Below are 27,755 nucleotides of genomic sequence, written 5' to 3' on the forward strand. Positions count from 1 at the left end.
GAATTTAAATAATAATAAAAAAGTCAAAGAACGCTGTTGTTGAATTACGGACTAAAATTGAATGACAGCAAAATAAAATAAAATCAATTTCTATTTTGAAATTTTCTGTAAATAATAGATAGGATGTCAAAGCATTTTGTTGTATACTTTTCAGGTTTGATAAAAGATTACCAAGTTTCAAAAGGGAGCAACAATTTATACTGCATAAGTAAAAGGTCCTCAATGGGTGACAAACCAACTGATTGGTCAAGGCATTGCCATGAAACTACTGTACTCCATTATTTTGTTTAATTCAAAGGAGTAATGCCTGAATATGCTCCTTTTTCATGCAAAGGATGTCCTTGCACATGAATATATAAAAAAGTGTGCATGAGCCACATTGCAAACCCAATTGATAAGCTTAAATTAGAGACAAAAAAACCTGCAGATGCTGGAATCCAAAATAAACCAACAGGCGGCTGGAAGAACACAGCAAGCCAAGCAGCATCAGGAGGTGGAGAAGTCAACATTTTTGGGTATTAACTCTTCTTAAGGACTAGATGCCTGGTGGGTCCTTAAGGAGGGTTAATACACAAAACATTGACTTTTCCACCTCCTTCTGGCTTGCTATGTTCTTATAGCCTCCTGATAATCTTCAATTGTTTGTTAGTGTAATTCCTCATATACTCAGAATTATTCAGCAAGTAATGTCTGTTCAAGCAACCACAAATATGAGATACATTAGGAGGCTGCTTAATATAATTCAAACATGTCAACAACAGTCAATACAGGGCTTGGTGATTTCTCTAGATGCAGAGAAGGCATTTGACCAAGTTTGGTGGCCGCATCTTTTTTATACTCTGGAGCGTTTCGGCTTGGACGAAGCCTTTATAAGATGGATAAAGGGTCTGTCCAGTGACCTTCTCACTTCAGTCATCACCAGTGGGATATGATCAAGCAATTTTAACATTTTTAGGGACAACCGGCAGGTCTGTTCCCTTTCACATTGCTTTTTACATTGGTGGTTGAATCGTTGGTGGAGGCCATGCGTAGGGATCCTAATATATCAGCTCCAGAAATGTGGTCAAAATAACATAAGATTTTGTTGTACATGGACAATGTCCTCAGTTGTTTGTCAAATCCAGCAATTTCCAGCAAATGCATCAGCTCATTTGGCACCTTTTTGGGGTACAAGATTAATTTTGCAAAATCAAGGCTATGCCTATCTAGGTCTTGAGGGAGAATTTTGATTCCCATTTAAGTGGTCACAGAGCGGTTTTATTATTTTGGGCATATTCATTATTCGAGTTCTTGATTGGTTGTTTAAAGCTAATTTTGTTCAATTATTCAACAAAATCAAACAAGACCTTCAAAGATGGGAGGTACTTCCAGTCTCATGGTTAGGTCGGATAGCACTTATTAAGATGAATATTCTTCCCCGTTTGTTGCACCCTATATTGATGCTCCCCCTGATTTTTGATAAGCAAATGCTCAGGAGACTGAACAACTGGTTCAGTTCTTTTATTTGGTATCGTAAGCGGCCCCTTATTAAATTGGCTAAACTGCAATGGTCTCACAGACTGGGGGGTGTGGATCTCCCAGACATTGAAAACCATCAACTAAGTTCGTTTTTCATCTTACGAGAGCGAATGGGCTTGTGGGGACCCTCTTTCAATATGGTTAGATATCGAAACCTCCCACACAAGGTGCCCCTTACTAGCTTGCTGATTTTGGACAGAATGAGGATAGTTAAGGATTATTGGCATAACTCAATAGTTCTCAATACTGTTAAAGCATGGAGCACAATTTGCCAGAGGGAAGGCAATATTGGCAAAACTTTTTTTTTACACTTATAGTAGGTATGCTGGGTTTTCAACCAGGGATGATGGATTCAGTACTCAAACATTGGACAGTTAGGGGTGTGTCTTGCATGGTAATTTACTTGAGGGAGACACAATGATGCCCTTTGATCAGTTGGCATGGAAATATGAGCCATCTAACAGGGGCCTCGCATTTTTTTCAAGTTAGGGATTTTTGTTCAAATAAAGACTACATTGTTGACTGATCCCTACAAATCGAACATAGCGAGGAGGGTGCTCAGTGCTAAGAGTACACTTTGTCATCACTTTATATATCATCTTTTGGGGGTTGTCCTGTCAGTTGAGTTCAATTGACTCTGCAGAGTGTGGGAGAGAGAGCGAGGCACTGAGGTCTCCTCAGAGGCATGGGAAGATATTTGGGAAAGTGCAAGAAAGATATCAATCGGAATCATGCTTTGCAGTTGGAGATTCTCCACAGGGCCCACCTGGCTCCAGATCATTTGTGAAAATTTAAACTAGGGGTTATCTTCAACATGTGGAGACAGAGAAGTCTGCAGATGCTGGAGAACAGAGTTGAGAGTGTGTTGATGGAAAAGGCAGCATCCAAGGAGCAGGAAAATCGACGTTGCAGGCCGGAGCTTCCTGATGAAGGGCTCTCTTACCCATAGTCTCTGGTCCCTTGATAGGCTTCAAACATACTGGAGTGCTATGATGGATCTTCGGCAGTGTTCACTATAGAAAATAAAAATGTTGGCGAGAAAGATACAGAGATACTTGCATCTAGATTAGAAGAGATTAAGGTTCACAAGGAAGAGGTATTAGAAATACCGCAGAGTGTGAAAATTAACAAGTCCCCTGAGCCAGATGGGATCTATCCTAGGATCCTTTGGGAAGCAAGGGAAGAGATTGCCGAGCCTTTGGCATTGATCTTCAAATTATTATTATCTACAGGAAATTGCCTGAGGACTGGAGGATAGAAAATATGGTTCTCTTGTTCAAAAAGGGTAGTAGAGCCAACCCTGGTAATTACAGACCAGTGAGTCTCACTTCAGTTGTTGGTAAAGTGTTGGAAAAGGTTATAAGAGATAGGATTTATAACCATCTAGAAAAGAATAATCTGATCAGGGACAGGCAGCATGGTTTTGTGAAGGGTAGGTCGTGCCTAATTAATCTTATTGAGTTTTTGACAAAGTAACCAAACAGGTAGATGAGAGTAAACTGGTTGATGTGGTGTGGTGCATATGGATTTCAGCAAGGCGTTCGATAAGGTTCCCCACAGTAGGCTATTATACAAAATGCGGAAGAATGGGATTGTGGGAGACATAGCAGTTCGGATCAGTAATTGGCTTGCTGAAAGAAAACAGAGGGTTGTAGTTGATGGAACATGTTCATCTTGGTCCAGTTACTAGCGGGGCGTACCGCAAGGGTCGATGTTGGGTCCACTGCTGTTCGTCATTCTTATAAATGACCTGGATGAGGGCTTAGAAGGGTGGGTTAGTAAATTTGCGGACGACACGAAGGTCGGTGGAATTGTGGATAGTGACAAAGGATGTAATAGGTTGCAGAGAGACAGATAGGATGCCGAGCTGGGCCGAGAGGTGGCAAATGGAGTTTAATGTGGACAAGTGCGAGGTGATACACTTTGGATGGAGTAATCGGAATGCAAAGTACTGGGCTAATGGTAAGATTCTTGGGAGTGCAGATGAGCAGAGAGATCTATGTGTCCGTGTACACAGATCCCTGAAAGTTGCCACCCAGATTGACAGGGTTGTTAAGAAGGCATACAGTGTTTTGGCCTTTATTAATAGAGGGATTGAGTTCCGGAACCAGGAGGTTATGCTAAAGCTGTACAAAGCTCTGGTACTGCCACACTTGGAGTATTGTGTACAGTTCTGGTCACCGCACTATAAGAAGGATGTGGAAGCTTTGGAAAGGGTGCAGAGGCGATTTACTAGGATGTTGCCTGGTATAGAAGGAACGTCTTACGAGGAAAGACTGAGGCCCTTGAGGCTGTTCTTGTTCGAGAGAAGGTGGTTGAGAGGTGACTTAATAGAGACATACAAGATAATCAAAGGGTTAGATAGGGTGGACAGGGAGAGCCTTTTTCCAAGTATAGAGACGGCAAACACGAGGGGACACAACTTTAAAGTGAGGGGAGATAGGTATAAGACAGATGTCAGAGGTAATTTTGTTACTCAGAGTAGTAAGGGTATGGAATGCTTTGCCTGCAACAGTAGTAGATTCGCCAAGTTTAAGTGCATTTAAGGCATCATTGGACAGGCATTTGGACGTATATGGAATAGTGGAGGTGGGATGGGCTTCAGATTAGTATGACAGGGCAGCGCAACATCGAGGGCCGAAGGGCCTGTACTGCGCTGTAATGTTAAAAAAAAGAAAAAAATGCAATGGAGGGGACTTTGGGTGTAAGGGTGGAGAAGGACCCAATCTCTCCCTCCTTTTTGACCTGCCCAGTGTGTTCCCTGTAGATGCGCATCAGAAAAAAAAACTTTTCAACATCCTCACTTTCTGCGCAAGAAAGAATATCTTGTTAGGTTGGGTATCCGAAAATTCCTGGGCCTGTCAGGTTGGCGGAAGATTGTTATGGAACATATCTCCTTGGATTTTCTCACAAGTATGGTACACCACAAAACTGAGAATTTCTACAAGACATGACAGCCCTTTTTGGAATACGGGGACAGATTTTATCTGCTACACTAACAAGGGCTTTTGTATAACCATAACAATTGCACTTTATGGTCCAATATCCAGACAGGGGAACTGCGAATGTATGAATAGGTGAAAATTAATGCTCTCGATATTAGAGAATTAGTGTTTTGGTTGGCTGGGCTGTGTTATTATTATTTATTAGTTTGTTGTTCGTTATTATTTACTTAGTTAAGTAGTGGGTTTTTTTATTTGTTTTACATACATATTTATATATTTGTACATGAGGGCTGTTTGGGCTTTTAAAATTTCTTTGATATTTTAAAATATTTAATATTTCTCTGCAAGAAAACAGAGCATGTCCTGGAAATGTATTTTTTTGAATTAAACATAAATATGAGGTCAATAGTACTCTTGAACATTCTCCATAGCAATGCCTCAAATAATCAGAGTGGATGTTTAAACAAAATTTTCAAGTATGTTTTGACACATGACGCAACTGGGCTTCAAAACTACCTCTTATGCCCCATACCACAGGAAGAAGGAAAGGCCCATGGGATCAAAACGTTTCAACGGCAACAAACAAATTAAAAGATATGTTGACAAATAATGCCTAATAAGAGTTGAAGAACTGGAAAGAATTTACAGTATACGTAAGGTAGCTGATGAACATCTAATCTTACATAACTGTGTGTAGAAAAAGTGCCACCTGATAGGTCATAAAAGGCTAAATCCAGACCAGGTGACTAGGGGGTTTCAAAGAGAATCATGCAACAATTGAGGAAGTCTTGAGAGTAAATAAAATATGAAATAAATTCAGAAAAATGCATAATCCATTTTCCAGTCTTGAGTTGTTCAGAGATACAAAACTAGTGCTTTCTTGAAATGTGATTCTTCACATGCCAATCTTTTAGATGGTTATTCGAATACGGTGGGAAAAATAATAGATGTTGACCATGATCTTTGGGAAGCTATGAAAATAAATGCGGTCGTTAAAAGTACCTTTGGCAGTAAAATATTGGTGTCAGCAGAAGCTGTAGATACAAGGGTGTATTTCTCCAAAATACTAAAGGAATTTCTATGTAAGAATCAGAAAAATATAGAATCCCTAAAATGTGGAACCAGCCATTTGGCCCAACAAGTCCACACCGAACCTCCGAAGAGTTTCCCACCCAGAACCATTCCCCTACCCTATTACCCCGATTAAAGCACTGAGCCCACACATGCCTGAACACTATGGGCAATTTAGCATGGCCATTTCACCTGACCTGCACATCTCTGGACTGTGGGAGGAAACCAGAGCACCAGACATAGGGAGAATGGCTATGTGGAGTTTGCACAGTCGCCAGAGGCTGGAATTGAATCCGGGTTCCTGGCGCTGTGCAGCAGCAGTGCTAACCACTGAGCCACTGTGCCACCCCAAGACAAATTGTCTATAGAATGGATAATACATGGATAACTATTCTCTTTGGGACAATGTGTATGTGTATTCAACAAAGAGTGACATTGCAAATAGTTGAGTATTGACATTGCTAGCATACAGGAAAGTAAGATTTTTCTGAATGTAATTTCTTAAATATTTTATTTCCTCTCAACAGTAGAATGTTTTATCCTAGCACAGTTCCAATATATCACAATAAAGTGGGTTGATGCAAGTCTCCAATTGTCAGATAGTTTCACAAAATCTTTGCTCCAATAAGTTATTAGAGGTCCTTGCAGGGGGCACCTGGTGGTATGAGAAGAACAAGATATGTAAATAAAAAATCAATTTTTGATTAGGTCATTGTGTGATTAAATATGTTAAAATTATTTTATTTTAGAAACAGAAGGGTAAATATTGACAGTTATGGAATAGGAAAAGAAAATATAATTGTGAATTACCAGTTGTATTATAAGGGAAGATCATAGGATCATAGAGGTCTACAGCACAAAAAAGGGCCATTTGTCTCATCAAGTCTACATTGATCAAAAACAAACACCTAACTATTCTAATCCAATTTTCCAATGTTTGACCAATAGTCTTTATGCCTTGGCATCGCAAATGCACACCTGTATACTTCTTAAAATGTTAGAAGAGTTTCTGTCTTTATCAGCTTTAAGGCAGTCAGCTCCAAAGTTTCACTACACTCTGGGTGAAAAAAAATTTCCTCACATCCCCTCTAAACCTCCTGTTCCTTCCTTAAATTTGTGCCTGGTCATTGAACAATCCACCAAGGGTCCTTCCTGACTACTCTATCTTTTCTATGCTCCTCATAATTTTATACATCACAATCACATCCCATCTCAGTTTCCTCTGCTATAAAGAAAACAACCCCAGTCTACCCAATCTCTTGTCATCACAAAACCTCTCCAGGCCCAAGCAACATCCGAGAGAATCTCCTCTGCACCAACTCTACCACAATCACACCCCTCCTGTAATATGTACTGTTCTGGAATCCACAAATCATCCAGCTGTAGCCTGATAAACTATAGAATATGAAAAAGTACTGTTTAATTTTTCATTAATTTTGTTCAAGGATTGTTTATTGTCTTCATCTAAAGAGGTAAATTTGTTAATATAGCAAGTAGTTGAGTGCGTAATGGGGATAACTGATTAATTAATTGACTGAGTAGATATGGGGAGGGAGGAAAGGAGTGGTGGTGGCACAATGAGGGACCTGCGCATGGAAGAAGCTGTAAACTGAGTCGTTATTCATTTCTATCCATGAGAAAAGGAGTCTTCGCTTCCGGTTCACCAACTTTATTGACATTACCAACCAATCAGCACCCTTTTTCTAAAACAGTATAAATGGTACTTCCTTTGCAATTTGATATCCTTGCCTCTGTTCTGATGAGTACAAGGTAAAACTGAGATAGCATGGCTCTTGTACCAACAAACGTCAAGTTTCAGTTTTTATAAGTTTCTAAAATATATAAGTCACCATAAATGAACAAATCTCTGAAATTTATAAAGGACAAATCAAATAGGAACTCACTGAAAAGGTAGAATTTGGCATTTCTTCTCTTGTGCCACCTCCACACCAACTTGCAAAATTATTATAGGACTTTGAAAAATATTTAAAACAAACCTACTAAATATTGAATTTGACTTAATAAAAACCTACTGAACAAGATATACAATTTCAGGTAAACATTTGCAGAATATTTCATCACTTGCTGTGGCAATCTGAATCTTCCCCAGATGGTTTAATTTTAATGTTTCAAATCTTGTAAACTTATCATGGTGTAATTACAATATTCCAACTGCAACCCTACGACAGATACATTTTCATAACTCTATCACTGGGGTGTGGTGGTAGCATAGTGGTAAATGTTATTGGAGTAGTAATTCAGAGTACCAACTTCTATTTTGTGAATTTGAGTTCAAATTCCAGTGTTGGTAAAATTTGAATTCAATAAAAATAAACCTGCAGTTAAAAGCTATTGTAATGGCAACTATAGCACCACTGTTGATTGGTTTATTAATGTTCTTTAGGAAAGGAAATCTTTCATTTTTATTTGGTGTGTCCAACATGAGTCCAGATCCACAGCAATGTGTTGACTCTTAAATAGGGATAAATATTAGATGATGGTTTAGTAGTTACACCCTTAGTCCATGAAAGAATAAAAAAAAAGAAGTTATTTTTTCTTATATTGCAACTTATTATCAAGACAGCACAACAAATATACTCCATTTTTTTTAAATTTCACATTATTTTAAGACCCTGTTTAAGAAAAACAACAGAATTCAAATCGAGATTTCATCACCCTGGCATTTTGACTGCTGCAGTGTATTATCAAATACCTATGAACAAACAGGACAAAAATATGCTGATTAGAGTTAGTTTTTCCTTTCCTCCTTCATCAGTCCTCTTTTCAATCAGTTTGCTTTATTGACGTGTACATGTATCAGTGAATAAAGTATAGATACTGCTTGATATTCAAGGGCACGATAATGCACAATAAGCTAAAATTGATTACTTAGTTGAATTCATAATTCAAAAACATTCTTTAAAATTCAGGAAGTGGTATCATAAACATCAAATTGTTTATTCCACATATAAAAGATGACCCAAATATAAACAGTAATCAAATGCAGTGCAGAGTATAGATACAATGAAAGTAACACAGTTTATCTTGAATACGAAATGCAATTATGAAAAAGGAACAGAAAAGTTTTAAAAACAGGAAAGGGAATACATTCGTCATTAAACTACAATTCAAAATACGGGAACATAATTCTACAACTTCATGCATTTCTGGTCAACTTCTTATATCAATTCTTATGCTCATATTTAGAACAACTTTTGATATAAACTTGTCAAATTATCTCTACAATCTCTCAACAGTAAAGACACAGCAGCACTATCACTGGCAGAAGACTATGATTACAGTCTGATAAATTTACATGTGTAAGGTACCTACGAGCATAGGATTCTATGATGCAAAAATAGAAATAGGGCCAAAAGTAACTTCAAAATGAAACTTAATTATAGCTGTAAATACTGGTCCAATTACCCTTTACCCATGCAGAACCTGAAGGGTACAAACTGTCTTAACTCCAGTTGCCGTAATGTTACTGGACCAGTAATCCAGAATCCCAAGCTGATGTTTTAAGGCATGGGTTCATGGCAGAGGTGAAGATGTGAATTCAATAAGAACCAGAAATGAAAAAAAATTAATATAATGATGACTGGTTAACAAGTGTCAATGGTCATAAAAATCCATCTGATTCACTAAAATCCTTTAGAGAAGAAAATCTGCCATTCTTACCTGGTCTGGCCTTCATGTGACTCCAGACCCACAACAACGGGTTGATCTTTAGCCCCTGGGCAATTAGGAATGGGTATTAATACTGGTCGAGCCAGCGGTGCCCATCCATAGATGAATGATAAAAAATGCAAAATGGAATTTAAAAGTCTCGTATATAGCTTGTACTTCCTGAAACTTTTACATTTGCTGTAATCCTTTCACCACATGTAGATGATAGTTCTATTACTTTAAACATGGTAACTTCTGAATTGTTATAAACAACATGGAAGAGAAAAAAATTTGTGCACGTGATTCAGTGTTCAAGGCAGCCAAAGATACCTTGAGGCACTCAATAGCTATTTGCAACCACCTCACTTTTATTAGCCCCCTCAGAACTGCTAAGATGTTTAATAACAGAAAACTTTAACAGTTCAAATATACAAAAGATCACTGACAGAAAAAAAGTTGGCTTCCAACCTGGCCTGACTGAAGTGTGGAATCCTATTAAGTAACACTGGTACCTAACCTGTGACTCCTCCTGACCATAGTTTAGGAGCCACTTGAATAACTCTCAGTTGAAATGTGAATTGAACAGAAAATAATAGTACATCAATTGACCTAATTGGCCTCTAAATTGAATCTTCAGCATCAAGTGGTGGAACTTAATTTTCCAATTATTGACTACTTTCTGCTTATTTTAAGATGTAAATATAGATGAAGTATTCAATATAGTACTTGAGAAGATAGAGTTGAGAACGTGTTGCTGGGAAAGCACAGGAGGTCAGACAGCATTTGAGGAGCAGGAGAATCGTTGTTTCAGGCATCAGCCCTTCATCAGGAATGAGGCTAGTTGGGGAGATAGTTGTAAAGAAAGAAACAACTCCATAAGATATTCTTCACCAATGCACGGATTATTCAATTATGTTATTGTGTAGATCAAATAAAACTCTGAACAACCGCTTAAAGATTTTTTAATAAGAAAATCAACTCGTTAAAAAGAATAAGGAATTTCCAATCGGTTTGTCCTTTGGCTTTTTAAAAATTGCTTGCTGAGAACAATAATCCAGAGACACAGATATCTACAAATCATATCATATGGCTCAGTGACTCCAGCTGTATCACAAGACCTCTGTAGCGAAGGCTGGAGAATTGGTGTATGGAACATACTCATGATTACATTTCAAAATGTCCCAGTGCAAAATATTTTACTCCATTCTGACAGACATAGCCCCTCAGCTATGGTTAAAAACTGCCTTGGGACAAATACGTATCATGCCAGGCTACCATATTTCATTCCTACAATCAAAGTCGACTAAATCTCAGTTACTTGAAGATACTTCCTTCCTTTACGCACCTACTCTTCATTTCCAATCCTAATTGTAACTAGGGCAATTACAACTATTTAAATGGATTTCACTTTTGTCACCCAGCATTCCCTATACCTACCAGCCTTTCCTTTCACCCTAACAGGAATATACTGTCTCTGGACTCTCATTATCTCATTTCTGAAGGCTTCCCATTTTCCAGCTGTCTCTTTACCTGCAAACTTCTGCCCTCAATCAGCTTTTGAAAGTTCTTGCCTAATACTGTCAAAATTGGCCTTACTCCAGTTTACAACTTCAACTTTTAGATCTGGTCTATCATTTTCCAGCACAATTTTAAAACTGATAGAATTATGGTCACTGGCCCCAAAGCGCTCCCCCACTGACACCTCAGTCACTTGCCCAACTTATTTCCCAAGAGTAGGATCAAATTTTGCACCTTCTCTCGTAGGTACATTCACATACTGAATCAGAAAATCTTCTTGTACACACTTATTAAATTTCTTTCCAGCTAAACACTATGGCAGACCCAGTTTATGTTTGGAAAGTTAAAATCCCCTACCATGGGGATCGAAGATGGTGGCGATCTGAGAAGATCACACTGCAGAGCTTCGCATCACAGCAGGAGCAGGACGGTCCTTTAACCCGCCCAACCCAGGTCATCAGGATTTCTTGGGGCATTGGAAAGATTGTGGAGCCCCATGAAATATTTAAAAATTGACTTACCTGTATTTTCAGCTGTCCAGAAATGCCTAAAAAGAGAGGAGCATCCAAGGCCAGGTCGACAGCTCAGCCTGCAGCAGCCTCGGAGCCGATTACTCTCCAGGACCTGGTGAGCCAGCTCTCGAAATCTCGCGAGATGCTGGGGAAACAGATTGAAGACAAGCTGGCTCCAGTCTACCTCATGCTGCAGAAGCATGAGCAGCAGCTGGGAGACCTGGAGAAGAGGACAGATGAGGTGGAGCACAGGGTCACAGTGGTGGAAGCTGATGCCAGTTCATCCAAGGATGAGATCCAAGCCCTGAAGACGCAGGTTCGTAATTTGTGTGACCAAGTGGATGATCTTGAAAACAGGGGCAGGAGAAAAAACATTCGGATCATCGGTCTGCCTGAGGGTAAGGAAGGTGAGCGGCCTGTGGAATTTGTTGAAGATTGGCTTCTGAAATTCCTTGACTTGGAGACTGGCATGAGAGGATTGAAGATAGAGAGGGCTCACCGGGTCACAGCACGGAGGTCGGGTCTGGGTCAACGCCCTTGTCCTTTCCTGGAGTGGTTCCATCATTACCAGGATAAGGAGAGAATCATGGAGGCTTTCAGACACCAGAGAAAGGATCCAAAGGCCCTAATTTACAAGGGGTCTCAGATCATGTTTTTCAGGACTTTTCAGTGGCGGTGATCCAAAAACGAAAATCATATGATGGTGTCAAGAGAAGACTGAAGGAGCTTGGGATTCAGTACTCCAAGATATCCGGCAGTGCTTCGGATCACCTTAGATGGATCCATGCATCTCTTTGACACATTGGAGAAGGCAAGAGACTTTGTGGACAAACTAACCTACTTTAATCAGTTGTAGTGTGTATAAATATTGTTGTTTGGGTATGCGTTTATCTTTCTTTAAAAGAAATGGAGGAAATCCGGTTGGAGCTGTTTTTCCCCTTTTTTTCCCTTCTATTGATAATAATTTGGTTCAAACAATGTCTGGCGGTGGTTAAGATGTACATTTTAAATTTCTAAGTTAGGACATACCAAAGGATGGGTGGGGTATTTATTACCCTTTCTTTAATAAAATAATGTTTTTTTATGCATATTGATATTCTATGGGGTGTTTACTCTTTTTAGTTTATGCTTGTGATGCGGCTCCAGCTGGGAGAAATGAAGGTGGTTGAGATGGTTAGTTGCCTATTTATGGACAGTTTGGGATGGGTAGTTGCCCCCCCCCCACCCCGCGCTCCCCCCCCCAAACCCCCACTCCCGCCGGGCAGGGGAGAGTTCCACTACTCAGCGCTCTTGGCGCTTTATATGTTGGTTTGTTTTCTGTTTTTTTTTATTTTTACAAATTACAAGTGGAGTTCCGCAGGGATCAGTTCTGGGTCCTCTGCTGTTTGTAATTTTTATTAATGACTTGGAAGAGGGAGTCAAAGGGTGGGTCAGTAAATTTGCAGACAATACGACGATTGGTGGAGTTGTGGATAGTGAGGAGGGCTGTTGTGGGCTGCAAAGGGACTTAGATATGATGCAGAGCTGGGCTGAGGAGTGGCAGATGGAGTTCAACCCTGTCAAGTGTGAGGTTGTCCATTTTGGAAGGACAAATAAGAATGCGGAATACAGGGTTAACGGTAGGGTTCTTAGTAAGGTAGAGGAGCAGAGTGATCTTGGGGTCTATGTTCATAGATCTTTGAAAGTTGCCACTCAGGTGAGCTTGTAAGAAGGCCTATGGTGTATTAGTGTTCATTAGCAGAGGGATTGAATTCAAGAGTCGTGAAGTGATGTTGCAGCTGTACAGGACCTTGGTTAGGCCACATTTGGAGTACAGTGTGCAGTTCTGGTCGCCTCACTTTAGGAAAGATGTGGAAGCTTTGGAGAGGGTGCAGAGAAGATTTACCAGGATGTTGCCTGGAATGGAGAATAGGTCGTACGTGGATAGGTTGAGAGTGCTAGGCCTTTTCTCATTGGAACAGCAAAGGATGAGGGGTGACTTGATAGAGTTTTATAAGATGATCAGAGGAATAGATAGAGTAGACAGTCAAAAACTTTTTCCCCGGGTACAACAGCATGTTACAAGGGGACATAAATTTAAGGTGAAGGGTGGAAGGTATGGGGGGGATGTCAGGGGTAGGTTTTTTACCCAGAGAGTGGTGGGGGCATGGAACGCGCTACCTGTGGGAGTGGCAGAGTCAGAATCATTGGTAACCTTTAGGCGGCAATTGGATAGGTACATGGATGGGTGCTTAAGCTAGGACAAATGTTCGGCACAACATCGTGGGCCGAAGGGCCTATTCTGTGCTGTATTGTTCTATGTTCTATAATGGTTGGTATGAGATTTCAAAAAGTATCAGGTTATATACTCTTATGCCAAGTAATAGTCATTGCACAAAAACAGCTGTTCAGTTGTCTCATGAATTGTTGACACAGCCTACCACCAATCTACTCTCCCTCAATGATCTTATCCCAATCATCACATCCCATGTGAAGTACTTAATATTGTGTATTTACTTTCCCTTCTCTGCATTGGAGTCTACATCTCTGGTTAAAGATTTTCAATCAAGTTGTTAGCAGTTAGTTCACTACTGCCATGGAGAAACAATAATTGGTATCATGTGACAGAAAAATATTGGCATTTCACCTCATGTGCAGGACACAATTACACACAGACTGACTGGACTGGAATCTTCTTTGTGGGCTCCAAGAATCCTATATGAGATGAATTTGAAAGCAGGTGATTAATATACCTTGTAGGTTTAGGCCTATTGCATAAATACCTATTCAGCATTAGGTAGCAACCTCTCAAAGCCCATGTGTAGAGAAAACAAAATGTTGCATTCCTGCACAGAAAAAAGTGCACATAGCTGCAGAATGGACCTTTACTTCCCAAGTAAGTTGCTGAAGCAGAGTTGGGGAGCTTTACTCTGCATTTGTCTCTGCTATACCTGATGATGTCACACGTTTCCTAAAGTGGGAAGAGTGCCATAGCCACATCCATGACTTAGCATAGTCACTTTTTCCTTGGAACCTTTCTTTTTCATCAGTTCAGCCATCCTCATTTATTTATTCTTCTCAGAGCATTCAGTTTATTCCTAGGAACTAGAATACACTACAACTAGAGAAAAGCCCACTTTTATTTTCAACATACTTTATATAAAAGGGATATCGGAATTTTATTATAATTGAATTAGAATTGGGGAGCAAGATGTCATTAAAAATGATGTGTCACACCTCCAATATGGCCTCCAAAGAGATGAATCAATGCAGAGTGCAAGAAATGAAAGAAGGAAGACTTCCGGAGGTAGTTAAGTTAAGGCCAGGTTCATTTCTCTTTGTATCAGTGTCACAAGTCGGTTTTTGAAAAAATACCCAATTTAAACCATGCAACAACTTGATTTTTAACAAAACTGCCCTGATCTATTAGGCATCATGAGTTAAGCAGCCTGTTAATTCAGCAGTGATCCAGAGAAGCATGGCACATATTCCTTAAAAGCAATTTACTTCACAGCCAGGCCATGGGATGCATTAACACACCACAGAGTAGATAGCAGCTAACAGCATAATGTTTCTTAGCCTTGAACCAGTAATAGCTCTGCAGTTTGCCATTGTGATGGGAATCTTCCATGAAATTCAGACTCCAGCATTCCATTATACATTCCTTTGTGCTGTCAAAGGAGTCAAAAAACGTAGTCGTTAAGAAGCTGGCTTGCAGAATGTGCACCATTATATACAAAGTACATGCTCCAGCGATATCATCCAGTTTTGCCTGAACCTGCTGCCAGTCTGAGAAAATTAGAAAATAGCCAAGGCAATTTCAACAGCATATGTTATCATTCAATAGAAACAGCACTGAAGGAGGCCATTCAGTCTGTCATGTCACTGCCATCTCTTTCTAATTAGTTTATAATATTGCTAAATTTGCAATTTAGCCAGACTTCACTTATGAGGATTGATTTGAAAAATCCATTTAGTACACAGACCATTTTGTGGTTCTTTAACTAAATTATGCAAATTAAATATGCAATTAACCCCTAATTGCAAACTGCAATTATAGAGTCATAGAGACATATAGCATGGAAAGAGACCGTTCAGTCCATCTCATCCAGAATGACCAGATATTCTAAACTAATCTAGTTCAATTTGTCAGCATTTGGTCAGGTCCCTCTAAACCTTTCCTACTCATATATACACTAGATGCCTTTTAAAATGTTATAATTATACCAGCCTTCATCACTTCCTCTGGTACCTCATTTCATCCTCTACATGAAGAAGTTGCCCCTTAGGTCCCTTTTAAATCTTTCCCTTCGCACCTAAAATTTAGGTCCTCTAGTTTTGAACTCCCCCATGCCAGGTAAAAAAATTTGTCCATATACCCAATCCATTGTGATGATGCTGCCCCTTTAATAAGGTTAAGTTGTCCTTAGATTTTGTTTTCAGAGGGGTCATAAATGCAGAGTTGCTGAGAGGTCTGGCTTGGATGGGTTTTCGGGCCAATTTGGTAATAGCTAACAGATACTGCCTCAAGTAAAAGGCTTTCAAGTTTAAAACAAACACTTAAACAATGAAAGGGGAGTGGCCAATTCTCCCAGCTCAGCTGTTCTCTGGTTTGATTTGCTTTGAGCAAGCAGTCAGTCAGTTTTGAGGCTGCTAGTCCAAGAAACAGCAACATGGAAGTGTCACATGTTGAATCTCTCTGCCATCTCTCTCTCTCTCCTGTAAGACCCTGTGTTTGATTTTTTTCTTTTCTGCCACGGAGTGTTTATGGAGATTGTTGCAGGAATTTGGAACAGCATCATTAAGTTGAAATAGTCTGTTGGGTTTGAGATAATTACAGCAAGAGCTCAGTATTTAAATTTGCTGGAAATGCCACAATCTTCCAAGATGGTTAAAGTTCAACTGCAAATGAAACAGCTTGAGCTACAGGCAAGAGACAAGGACTGTGCAACTGAAATGAAACAGTCTGAATTCCAACTAAAAGCTTGGGGGGGGGAGGGGGGAACGGGGAAGACAGAGAGAGAGAGAGAGAGAGGGAGGGAGAGAGAGAGAGATGGGGTGGGGGTGAAAGAGAGAGAGAGGGAGAAAAAGGAGGGTGTTTGAACTTCAGAAATTATCATTCAGACAGGAAAGTCTGCTTAAAAGGATGGACATGAAGGCTGAAGGCAAGCACAGTGAGGAAGAGAGTGTGGATGAGCAAACCCATGGTAGCCAAAGACCTGGTAAGCAACTGTTTAAATATATTCAAGCATTGCCTAAATTTGATGAGAAGGATGTGGAAGCCGTTTTCATCTCATTTGAAAAGGTGGCTAAACAAATGCAGTGGCCAGTGACCACTGTGGGTTTTGTTGATCGAAATAAAAATTGTAGGTAGAGCTATTAAGAGGTAGTATCTGGGGCATATGAGGTGGTGAAGAAAGCCATCTGAAGTGCATACGAGCTTATGGCAGAAGCCTACAGACAATGTTTCAGGAATGTAAGGAGGTTCCCTGGTCAAACATTCATTGAGTTTGAAAGGATCAAACAAAGTATCTGAGAGGTGGATAATGGCATTAAAAATAGAGGAAACCTATGACCCTCACAGAGAGATGGTTATTTTGGAGGAGTTCAAAAGTTTGCTTCCTGAAGGAATTAGGACTCATGTGGAAGAGCAGAGAGTTAAAAAGGCAAGATTGACAGTTAAAATAGCTGATGGTCATGAGTTGGTCTAAAAGTCAAAGCTTGGCTTCCAAAATCAATTTCAATCAGCGAGGGACAGAGATTGGGGAAAAGAGAAATTATCACGAGGAAAGGGAAAGGTAGATCTCGGTAAGGATCAGAAGGATAACTTACCACAGGGTAAAAAAGAAACCTTTGAAGGGGAAGGCAGTTAAAAAGCTCCAGTCTTTTCACTGCAATAAAATAAGCCACATGAAATCAGTGTTGGTGGGCTAGGTGAAGCACTGGGAAGCCAGATGTAGGAAAACAGAATAAGCCAGTGAATTTTGTTAGAATGGTGACAGAAAGCATGGTGGAGGCAAAAAAGCTGCACAAGAATGTACAAGCTAGTCGGAGGTTGGTTAAGGAGGAAGTGCCAGATCTTAAACTATATACCAGCAAAGGTAAAATTTATTCACATAGGCCAGGAGCAGCAGGTAAAGACGTTACAATATTGAGAGATACAGGATCCTCTCAATCTTTGATGTTGAAAGATGAGGAGATATGTACCTCTGAAAGACTATTGCCAGAAAAGGTGCGAGTAACAGAAATTCAGAGTGGGACAAGAAGCACTCGATTATGTAAAGTGAGGTTAGAGGGTCCAGTGAAGAGTGGAGAAGTCATGGTAGGAATACTGGAAAAAAATTCAGCTCCAGGAATACAATTTGTCCTTGCTAATGATATAGCTGGTTCACAGGTTCTATGTACTGTTTTTGAAAAGCCTATGGAAAGTCAGGTAACTGAACTATTGCAGGACCCATATTCTGGGATATTTCCTGACTGTGTGGTGACGAAGTCACAAAGTCATCAGTTGAAACAGGAGAGGTCAAATGATATAGATAAAGAAGTACAAGCAGAATAAGCAGAGACCCTGTTTGATCAGATGGTTGACACAAACCAGGAGCAGACATACGACAAAGCGGACATCCTTAGCTCAGATAAATTAACTGAGTTTGAGCTTAAAGATGAAAATTTAAAGAGATTGTATCAAAAGGCATACATAGACAAAGAATTTGAATGTATCCCTGAATGATACTATCTTAAAAATGATGGTTTAATGAGGAAACGTAGGCCATCACATAGAGTCATAGAGATGTAAGCATGGAAACAGCCCGTCCATGCCGACCAGATATCCCAACCCAAACTAGTCCCACCTGCCAGCACCCGGCCGATATCCCTCCAAACCCTTCCTATTAATATACCCATCCAAATGTCTCTTAAGTGTTACAATTGTACCAGCCTCCACTACATCCTCTGGCAGCTCATTCCATACACGTACCACCCTCTGCGTGAAAATGTTGCCCCTTTGGTCTCTTTTATATCTTTCCCCTCTCACCCTAAACCTATGCCCTCTAGCTCTGGACTCCCCAACCCCAGGGAAAAGACTTTGCCTATTTACCCTATCCATGCCCCTCATAATTTTGTAAACCTCTATAAAGGTCACCCCTCAGCCTCTGACGCTCCAGGGAAAACAGCCACAGCCTGTTCAGCCTCTCCCTGTAGCTCAAATGCTCAAACTCTGGCAACATCTTTGAAAATCTTTTCTGAACCCTTTCAAGTTTGACAACATCTTTCCGATAGGAAGGACACCAGAATTGCACACAATATTTCAACACTGGCCTAACCAATGTCCTGTACAGCCGCAACATGACCTCCCAACCCCTGTACTCAATACTCTGACTATTAAAGGAAAGCATACCAAATGCCGCCTTCACTACCCTATCTGCCTGCGACTCCACTTTCAAGGAGCTATGAACCTGCACTCCAAGGTCTCTTTGTTCAGCAACACTGCCTAGGACCTTACCATTAAGTGTATATGTAATGCTAAGATTTGCTTTTCCAAAATGCAGCACCTCACATTTATCTAAATTAAACTCCATCTGCCACTTCTCAGTCCATTGGCCCATCTGGTCCAGATCCTGTTGTAATCGGAGGTAATCCTCTTCGCTGTCCACTACACCTCCAATTTTGGCGTTATCTGCAAACTTACTAACTGGACCTCTTATGCTCGCATCCAAATCACTTATGTAAATGACAAAAAGTAGAGGGCCCAACACTGATCCTTGTGGCATTCCACTGGTCACAGGCTTCCAGTCTGAAAAACAACCCTCTACCACCCACTCTGTCTTCTACCTTTGAGCCAGTTCTGTATCCAAATGGCTAGTTCTCCCTGTATTCCATGAGATCTAACCTTTCTAATCAGTCTCCCATGGGGAAACTTGTCGAACGCCTTACTGAAGTCCATATAGATCACATCTACTGCTCTGCCCTCAATCTTCCTTGTTATTTCTTCAAAAAACTCAAATCAAGTTTGTGAGACATGATTCCCCACGCACAAAGCCATGTTGACTTTCCCGAATCAGTCCTTGCCTTTCCAAATACATGTACATCCTGTCCCTCAGGATTCCCTCCAACAACTTGCCCACCACCGAGGTCAGGCTCACCGGTCTATAGTTCCCTGGCTTGTCTTTACCGCCCTTCTTAAACAGTGGCACCACGTTTGCCAACCTCCATTCTTCCGGTACCTCACCTGTGACTATCGATGATACAAATATTTCAGTAAGAGGCTCAGCAATCACTTCTCCAGCTTCCCACAGAGTTCTTGGGTACACCTGATCAGGTTCTGGGGATTTATCCACTTTTAACCGTTTCAAGACATCCAGCACTTCCTCCTCTGTCATCTGGACATTTTGCAAGATGTCACCATCTATTTCCCTACAGTCTATATCTTCCATAACCTTTTCCACAGTAAATACTAATGCAAAAATACTCATTTAGTATCTCCTCCATTTTCTGTGGCTCCACACAAAGGCCGCCTTGCTGATCTTTGAGGGGCCCTATTCTCTCCCTAGTTACACTTTTGTCCTTAATATATTTGTAAAAACTCTTTGGATTCTCCTTCATTCTATTTGCCAAAGCTATCTCATGTCCCCTTTTTGCCCTCCTGATTTCCCTCTTAAATATTCTCCTTCTTTCTTTATACTCTAAGGATTCACTCGATCTATCCTGTCTATACCTTACATATGCTTCCTTCTTTTTCTTAACCAAACCCTCAATTTCTTTAGTCATTCAGCATTCCCTATACCTACCAGCCTTCCCTTTCACCCTGACAGGAATATACTTTCTCTGGATTCTCGTTATCTCATTTCTGAAGGCTTCCCATTTTCCAGCCGTCCCTTTACCTGCGAACGTCTGCCTCCAATCAGCTTTTGAAAGTTCTTGCCTAATACCATCAAAATTGGCCTTTCTCCAATTTAGAACTTCAACTTTGAGATCTGGTCTATCCTTTTCCATCATTATTTTAAAATAAATAGAATTACGGTCGCTGGCTCCAAAGTGCTCCCCCCCCACTGACACCTCAGTCACCTGCCCTGCCTTATTTCCTGAGAGTAGGTCTAGTTTTGCAACTTCTCTAGTAGTTACATCCACATACTGAATCAGAAAATTGTCTTGTACACACTTAAGAAATTCCTCTCCATCTAAACCTTTAACACTATGGCAGTCCCAGTCTATGTTTGGAAAGTTAAAATCTCCTACCATAACTACCCTATTATTCTCACAGATAGCTGAGATCTCCTTGCAAGTTTGTTTCTCAATTTCCCTCTAACTATTAGGGGATCTATAATACAATCCCAATAAGGTGATCATCCCTTTCGTATTTCTCAGTTCCACCCAAATAACTTCCCTGGATGTATTTCCAGGAATATCTTCCCTCAGCACAGCTGTAATGCTATCCCTTATCAAAAATGCCAATCCCCCTCCTCTCTTGCCTCCCTTTCTATCCTTCCTGTAGCATTTGTATCCTGGAACATTAAAACTGCCAGTACTTCCCATCCCTGAGCCATGTTTCCGTAATTGCTATGATATCCCAGTCCCATGTTCCTAACCATGCCCTGAGTTCATCTGCCTTCCCGGTGAGGCCCCTTGCATTGAAATAAATGCAATTTAATTTATTAGACCTTCCTTGTCCCTGCCTGCCCTGACTGTTTGACTCGCTTCTGTTCTCAGCTGTACCAGTCTCAGATCGACCTCTTTCCTCACTCTCTCTCTGGGTCCCACCCCCCACCTTACTAAATCCTCCCAAGCAGTTCTAGCAAATTTCCCTGCCAGTATGTTAGTCCCCTTCCAATTTAGGTGCAATCTGTCCTTCTTGTACAGGTCACTTCTACCCCAAAAAAAGATTCCAATGATCCAAAAATGTGAATCCTTCTCCCATACACCAGCTCCTCAGCCATGCATTCATCTGCTCTATCCTCTTATTCCTGCCCTCACTAGCTCGTAGCACTGGGAGTAATCCAGATATTACTACTCTTGAGGACCTCCTTTTTAAATTTCTGCCTAACTCTCTGTAATCTCCCTTCTGAATCTCAACCTTTTCCCTTCCTATATCGTTGGTTCCAATGTGGACAATGATCTCTTGCTGGCCCCTCTCCCCCGTGAGAACATTCTGCACCCTCTGAGACATTCTTGATCCTGGCACCAGGGAAACAACACACCATTCTGCTTTTTCTCTGCTGGCCACAGAACCGTCTGTCTGTACTTCTGACTACAGAATCCCCTCACACAATTGATCTCTTGGAAGCCGATGTACCCCTCATTCCATTAGAGCCAGTCCTAATACCAGAAACTTGGCTGTTCGTGCTACGTTTCCCTGAGAATCCATCACCCCTTACATTTTCCAAAACAGCATTTCTGTTTGAAATTGGTATGTCCAGAAAAGAGTCCTGCCCTAGGTGCCGACCTCTCTCACCTTTCCTGGAGTTAACCCATCTATGTGACTGTATCGGAGACCTTCCCCCCTTCGTATAACTGCCATCCATCACACACTGTTGCTGTTGCAAATTCCTAATTGCTTCTATCCGTCTCTCCAACCAATCCACTCGATCTGATAAGATTCGCATCCAACAGCATTTATGGCAGATATAATCCGCAGCAATGCTTAAACTCTCTTTAAACTCCCACATCTGACAAGTAGTACATATCACTGCAAAGGCCATTTTTGTTCCTTCACAAATCTACAGACCCAGAAAATAACACCGTCTTATTCCTCTACAAACACTGCCCCAGGTTAAAATATAAGCCATAGCTATTAATATAAGTTTAATCAAGAGACTTATCTCCAAAAACATATAATCAAGAAAGAATCCACTATACTCACTACTGCAGCCTCTCTCTTGGACAGACTTAAAACAACAATTAACTTATCTGATTCTGTGCTGTGAACTTCACCCAACAGTTCCTCCAAGTTTAGTTATGAATTTCACTGTTTGTTAATTTTCCCAGTTACACTCCGATGTCCAGGGATACACGAATTCAAACAGCAAAGGCGGTAACTGTGCAGGTTTTCTCTCTCTCTCTCTCCTGCACTGTCCTCACCATGTGCTTCCTTTGTCTGCTCTTCTCCCTTTTAAAACTGCTGTTGTTTTGACTTTTTTTCCCCAAAGTTCCAAAACAATGCAACAGCATATAAAACAGTAATTGCTGCTCCTGGAATTTGAGGAAATCACCTCCAACACCTAAAATCTCTCAAAAAAAAGAGCAGCTCTTACAGCCAGAAATTTTTTCAGGCCTCCATCTTGGATTACCCAGAATCCAATTTATTAAGGCAGATGAGAAATGAGCAGAAGTCCATCAAGTCATATTGCCAGTTGTTTATACAACGGACTTGCTGCAAGTAGCGCATGAACTACCACTTGGGAGCCATTTAGGGGCAAGTAAAACACAAGCTAAAATACAAAACCAATTTTATTGTCCTGGGCTGCACAAGGATGTAGCTGAATTTTGCCACCAGACAGGTCATACATATCAGGTAATTGGAAAACCACAGACACAAATCAAACCCACACCTTTAATATACATTCATGCACTTGAAGGATCTTTTACACAAGTCTTAATTGATTGCATAGGATCCCTACCTAAAACAAAAAGTGGGAATCAGTATTTGTTACCAATAACAGATGGCGTCCACTAGATTGACCCATGCAATATCGCAGCGAAAAGGATTGAGGAGGAATTACTCAAATTTTTCACTAGATGAGAACTACCAGCAGAGATATACAAATCAGATCAAAGGCCAAACTTCACAAAATTATTCAAGGATGTTATTGACAGTTTAAGAATAAAATAATTCAAATTCATCACGTATCATCCAGAGTTGCAGGGAGCACCAGAAAGGTGACATCTGACATTAAAGACCATGTTGAGGGCTTATAGTCAAGACTATCTAGAGGACTGGGATAAGGGAATTCTGTTTGTACTTTTTACAATCAGAGATGCACCAAATGAATCAACCAAATTCAGTCCATTTGAATTAGTTTTTGGTCACGAAGTGAGAGGACTGTTCAAATCGAATAAAGATAAATTGTTAAGTCAGAATTCAGAGACCATATATTTGGACTGTGTGTCAAATTGTAGGGAGCATTTAAAAGTATCACAGCATACAACTAAACAGGAAGCAAACAAGAAATCAAAAACTCGCAATTTTGCTGTAAGAGATAAGGTGTTAAGTGTTACTTTTATAGGTGAGCTTTTAAAAGCAAGGTTTAGTGGACTTTATCAAGTTGAAAGGAAATGGAGTGAAGTGGACTATTTGATTAGGACACCAGAATGAAAGAAATCACAAGAGTACATCATGTGAAAATGCTCAAAAGATATTGTGACAGGGAAGGAAAGCAAGAGGAGACTGTGTTATTGGTTACAATACAGAGTGAAGAACCAAGTTCCGAGGATTCTGAATTGGACATTTCTCAAATTAAATTGGACAATGAGGAAGTTGTCAAAAAATGGGATAAATTATTGAGTTATGTGATAAAAGCCTCAGGTAAAAGGCTTTGAAGTTTAAAACAAACATTTGAACAATGAAAGGGGACTGGCCTATTCTCCCAGCTCAGCTAATCTCTGGTTTGATTTGCTTTTAGCAAGCAGTCAATTTTGAGGCTGCTAATCAAGAAACAGGTACATGGAAGGTGTCACATGCTGAATCTCTGTCACCTCTCTCGCCCCGTAAGACCCCGTATTTGATTTTTTTCTTTTTTGCCAAAGGAGTGTTTATGGTAACTGTTGCAGGAATTTGGAACAGCATCATTAGTTTAGCTGGAGCATTTGAGCTATAGGGAGAGACTGAATTGGCTGGTGCTTTTTTTCCTGGAACAGAGGTCGAGGGGTGACCTTATGGAGGTTTATAAAATCATTAGGGGCATGGTGTTATGGGCCAGGCTAGACGCCTTCATAACATTTCAAGAAAGTCGCGTGGACCCTAACTTTGCTAGCTGCTTTAAGCAAGCGTAAGGTGGATATTTCAGGATGCAGTCGAGCCAACCACTTAGTTTTAAACAAAATAGAATTTATTTGCAAGATTACCAAATGAAACACAAACAATTTGTTAGGTTTTTGGGTGTTAAGTAATTCTACATTCTGTTCTCTTTTGCTTGTGCTTCATTCAATGCATTTCAGGGTAAACTGTAATCATGGGTGACTTTCATCTTCTATTTAGAATATCGTGGAGGAGAATGTTCTGTAATGTTTGTGACAGTTTTCTCAGACCAATACATTGAAGAACCAACAAGCAAGCAGGCTATCCTCGTCTGGGCTTTTCTTTTTTTAAGAATCCCTACAGCGTGGAAGCAGACCATTTGGCTCATTGAGTCCACACTGCCCTGCCGAAGAGCATCCCATCTTACCCTATCCCTGCATTTCCCATGGCTACCCCACCACTGGACACTACAGACTATTTAGCATTGCCAATCCACCAAACATGCACATTGTTGGACAGTGGGAGGAAACTAGAGCACCCGGAGGAAAAACCACACAGACATGAGGAGAATGTGCAAACGCAACACCAACAGTCACCCAAGGCTGGAATTGAACCACAGTCTCTGGTGCTGAAAGGCAGCAGTGCTAACCTCTGAGCCACCATGCCACCCCAATGCATTTTGCAACAAGAAAGGACTGATGAAGAATCATGCTTTGCTGCGGTTGTTAGGGAAAAGTGACCATATAAACAATAGAATTTGACATTAAGATGGAAAGTAAAGAAACTGAGTCCAGAATCTAGATAAAGGAAATTAGGAAGCAATGATTTGGCAACAGATTGGGAAACCTGATGAAAAAGTGGATAGGCAATGGCTAATATTTAAAATGTATTCATAAATTACAGCAATTATTCATTCCTTGTGGTGCAAAAAATGGACAGGTAGCTCAATAATGACTTGCAAAAGAAATTAGGGATAGTAATAGATCTGAACAGAAAACACATAAAACTGTCAAATGAAGCAAAATTAAGAGGCTGGCCAGAATTAGGCAAATTCAAGTGATGTAACAGTGGGACTTAAAGAATAATCAGGTGAGCATGATTAAATGAGTACTTGAGGCAAGAAGATAATAGATATCTTATCACAGATTGCTGGAGGGTGCTTGCATTACACTGGTAGTATTCCTAGCTCTGGGTCAGAAGGCTCTGATTCAAATTCCACTTGCTCCAGAGGCATGCCATAACATGTCAAAACATATGGATTAAAAATATCTATCATAGATTGCTATTGGCATTACAAGGTGAATTTCACATATGAAAGACTTATGAAAAATCAAATCCTAAATTAGCTTAAAGGATGAAGAAATGATAAACGTGGGTGAAGTTCAGGTTCGGTCTAACTAGCTGGGAAATTCAATCTGCTGACCCCACACATATTATCAAAAAAGATCTCATCATCAGTGCAACAATTTCAGCTAAAAAAAAGTGGACAGCAGCAAATCTGTACTTAACACCAACGAGAGGATTTCTCCATGCTCAACATGAGCATCGATGAAATATGACAGAGAAATACATGGTTTTGTTCATTTATACATTTCAAAGTTCATTAATTTGCAATTTGCACAACTTTTCTTTCAGACTCATTAACTCCAGCATCTGATCACTTTTGCTTGACTGCTAAATGCCAAGACTCATTTGATCTAACACTGCATTTATGTAAGTATTCATTTAAGTAAATTGTCTGAATATTTGAACTGTCTTATTTTACTTTGTCAAAGTTTATGCTCATGAGCTTAACAAGTAGGGACTTTTAATATATCACTATATCGGAATTGAATAGTATTCTCTTAGATGACTAACAATCAGCTGAAGCCATTAATGCTTCATAAACTACAAATGAACCAATTACAGACCACAATCTAAGTTTCCTTTTCACAATCAAACGGACAGTGTATTCTCGAGGCATGCAGCAAGTTGGAGTTCACCCATATTGTCTCAGCTGTAGTTTCAAATTCTAAATATTTATACAATGTTGAAAATTGTCCTTCAACTCCCCTTGTCTCCAATATTAAGATGGTTGCTTAACTAATCTGTGTCAGAATTTGCCTTCGATAATTCACTAAATAAGAGTATCACTGTGTATAATCTCAAAGATTTGGTGGAGCTGGTGTTGGACTGGGGTGGACAAAGTTAAAAATCACAACACCAGGTTATAGTCCAACAGGTTTATTTGGAAATACTAACTTTCGGAGCAGTGCTCTTTCATCAGGTAGCTATGGAGAATAAGACCATAAGACACAATTTATAGCAAAAGATTACAAGTGTCATGCAACTGAAATGATATATTGAACAAACCTGAATTGTTAAGTCTTTCATTTTCTAGAATGGATTGCAGGTTTTGGTTCATTAATATGTAAATCCCAGAATTTTTTTTAAGTTGAGATAACTTAAGGTTTTATAACAAAAGGAGACATCTCAGCTCAGACAATGTATTGAAGGTGTGAAGTTAAGAGTCTAGCTGTATCCCAATCTTGACTCCCCAAACAGGGTAACACCTGACCTACAAATACCCTCTCTATTCCTTTACCTATTTTGTATGTTTCAATGAGATTGTCTCTCATTCTTCAAAACTCTAGAGAGTTTGCCCAAAGATTCTTCATGGAACAATCCTGCCATCCCAAAACAAGCCTGGTGAACTATTATTGTATTCTCTCTGTACCAATAACATCTTTCCAGAGATAGCAAGACCAAAACCTCTCTCACTAGCTAAGGTCTAACCAAGTTTCTGTACAACAGAAGCAAAACTGCACCACTGTATTCAAATCTTCTTGCAATAACGGCTCACATTCCATGAGCCTTCCTAATAGCTTGCCACAGTTCCATGTTAGCCTTCTATAACTTATCAACTAGGCCCACATCTACACTTTCCAACCTTTTATCATTAAAGAAATTCTCTGCACGTTTATTTCTCCTACCATAGTGGGTGACCTCACATTTTTCCACATTATATTCCATCTGCCATGTTCCTGCTCATTAATTAAGCTTGTCCAAATCCTTGTCCAAGTCACATTACATCTTTCTCATAACACAGTCCCATAGCTTTGCATCATTTGCAAATTTATAATGTTACATTTTGTCCACACCTGCAAATAATAAATATATATTGCAAACAGGTGGGACCCAACTATGATTAGAGTAGTACCTCACTAGACATTGACAGGCTATGTGAGAATAACCCATTTATTTCTTCTCTGGCTAACAGACAGAAAATAATCATTCATTCATGCCAGTACATTAAATCACATAGGATAAGAGGTCATCTTTCGAACCAAACTTGTGTCATGGGCTTTATCAAAAGCCTTCTGAAAATCTAAGTATATTATGTCCATCAACTGACCTTGTCAGTAACATTCTCAAAAGAAACCTTAATATTTACCAAGGATAATTTCCTATTCACAAATCTATGCTGACTATACCCAGTTATCAACCAGGTGTTTTCTCATCCCATCCTTTTGTCTCAACTCACTGGGGTAGCAGGGTGGAAATGAAGGCCTGCTATTTCCTGTGTCATCACAAAAGTTAACGATTTTAAAGTAC

The 27,755-nt window shown here is 40.0% G+C and overlaps 1 protein-coding gene across 10 annotated transcripts in view; it reads right to left on the bottom strand.

The window, feature by feature from the left end:
• The window catches only part of sipa1l2 (signal induced proliferation associated 1 like 2), a 682,609-nt gene that overhangs the window by 471,551 nt on the left and 183,303 nt on the right, over positions 1–27,755 (bottom strand). The window lies entirely within an intron of this gene.

This window comes from Chiloscyllium punctatum, chromosome 3, assembly GCF_047496795.1.
Source record: "Chiloscyllium punctatum isolate Juve2018m chromosome 3, sChiPun1.3, whole genome shotgun sequence".
Lineage (NCBI taxonomy): Eukaryota > Metazoa > Chordata > Chondrichthyes > Orectolobiformes > Hemiscylliidae > Chiloscyllium > Chiloscyllium punctatum.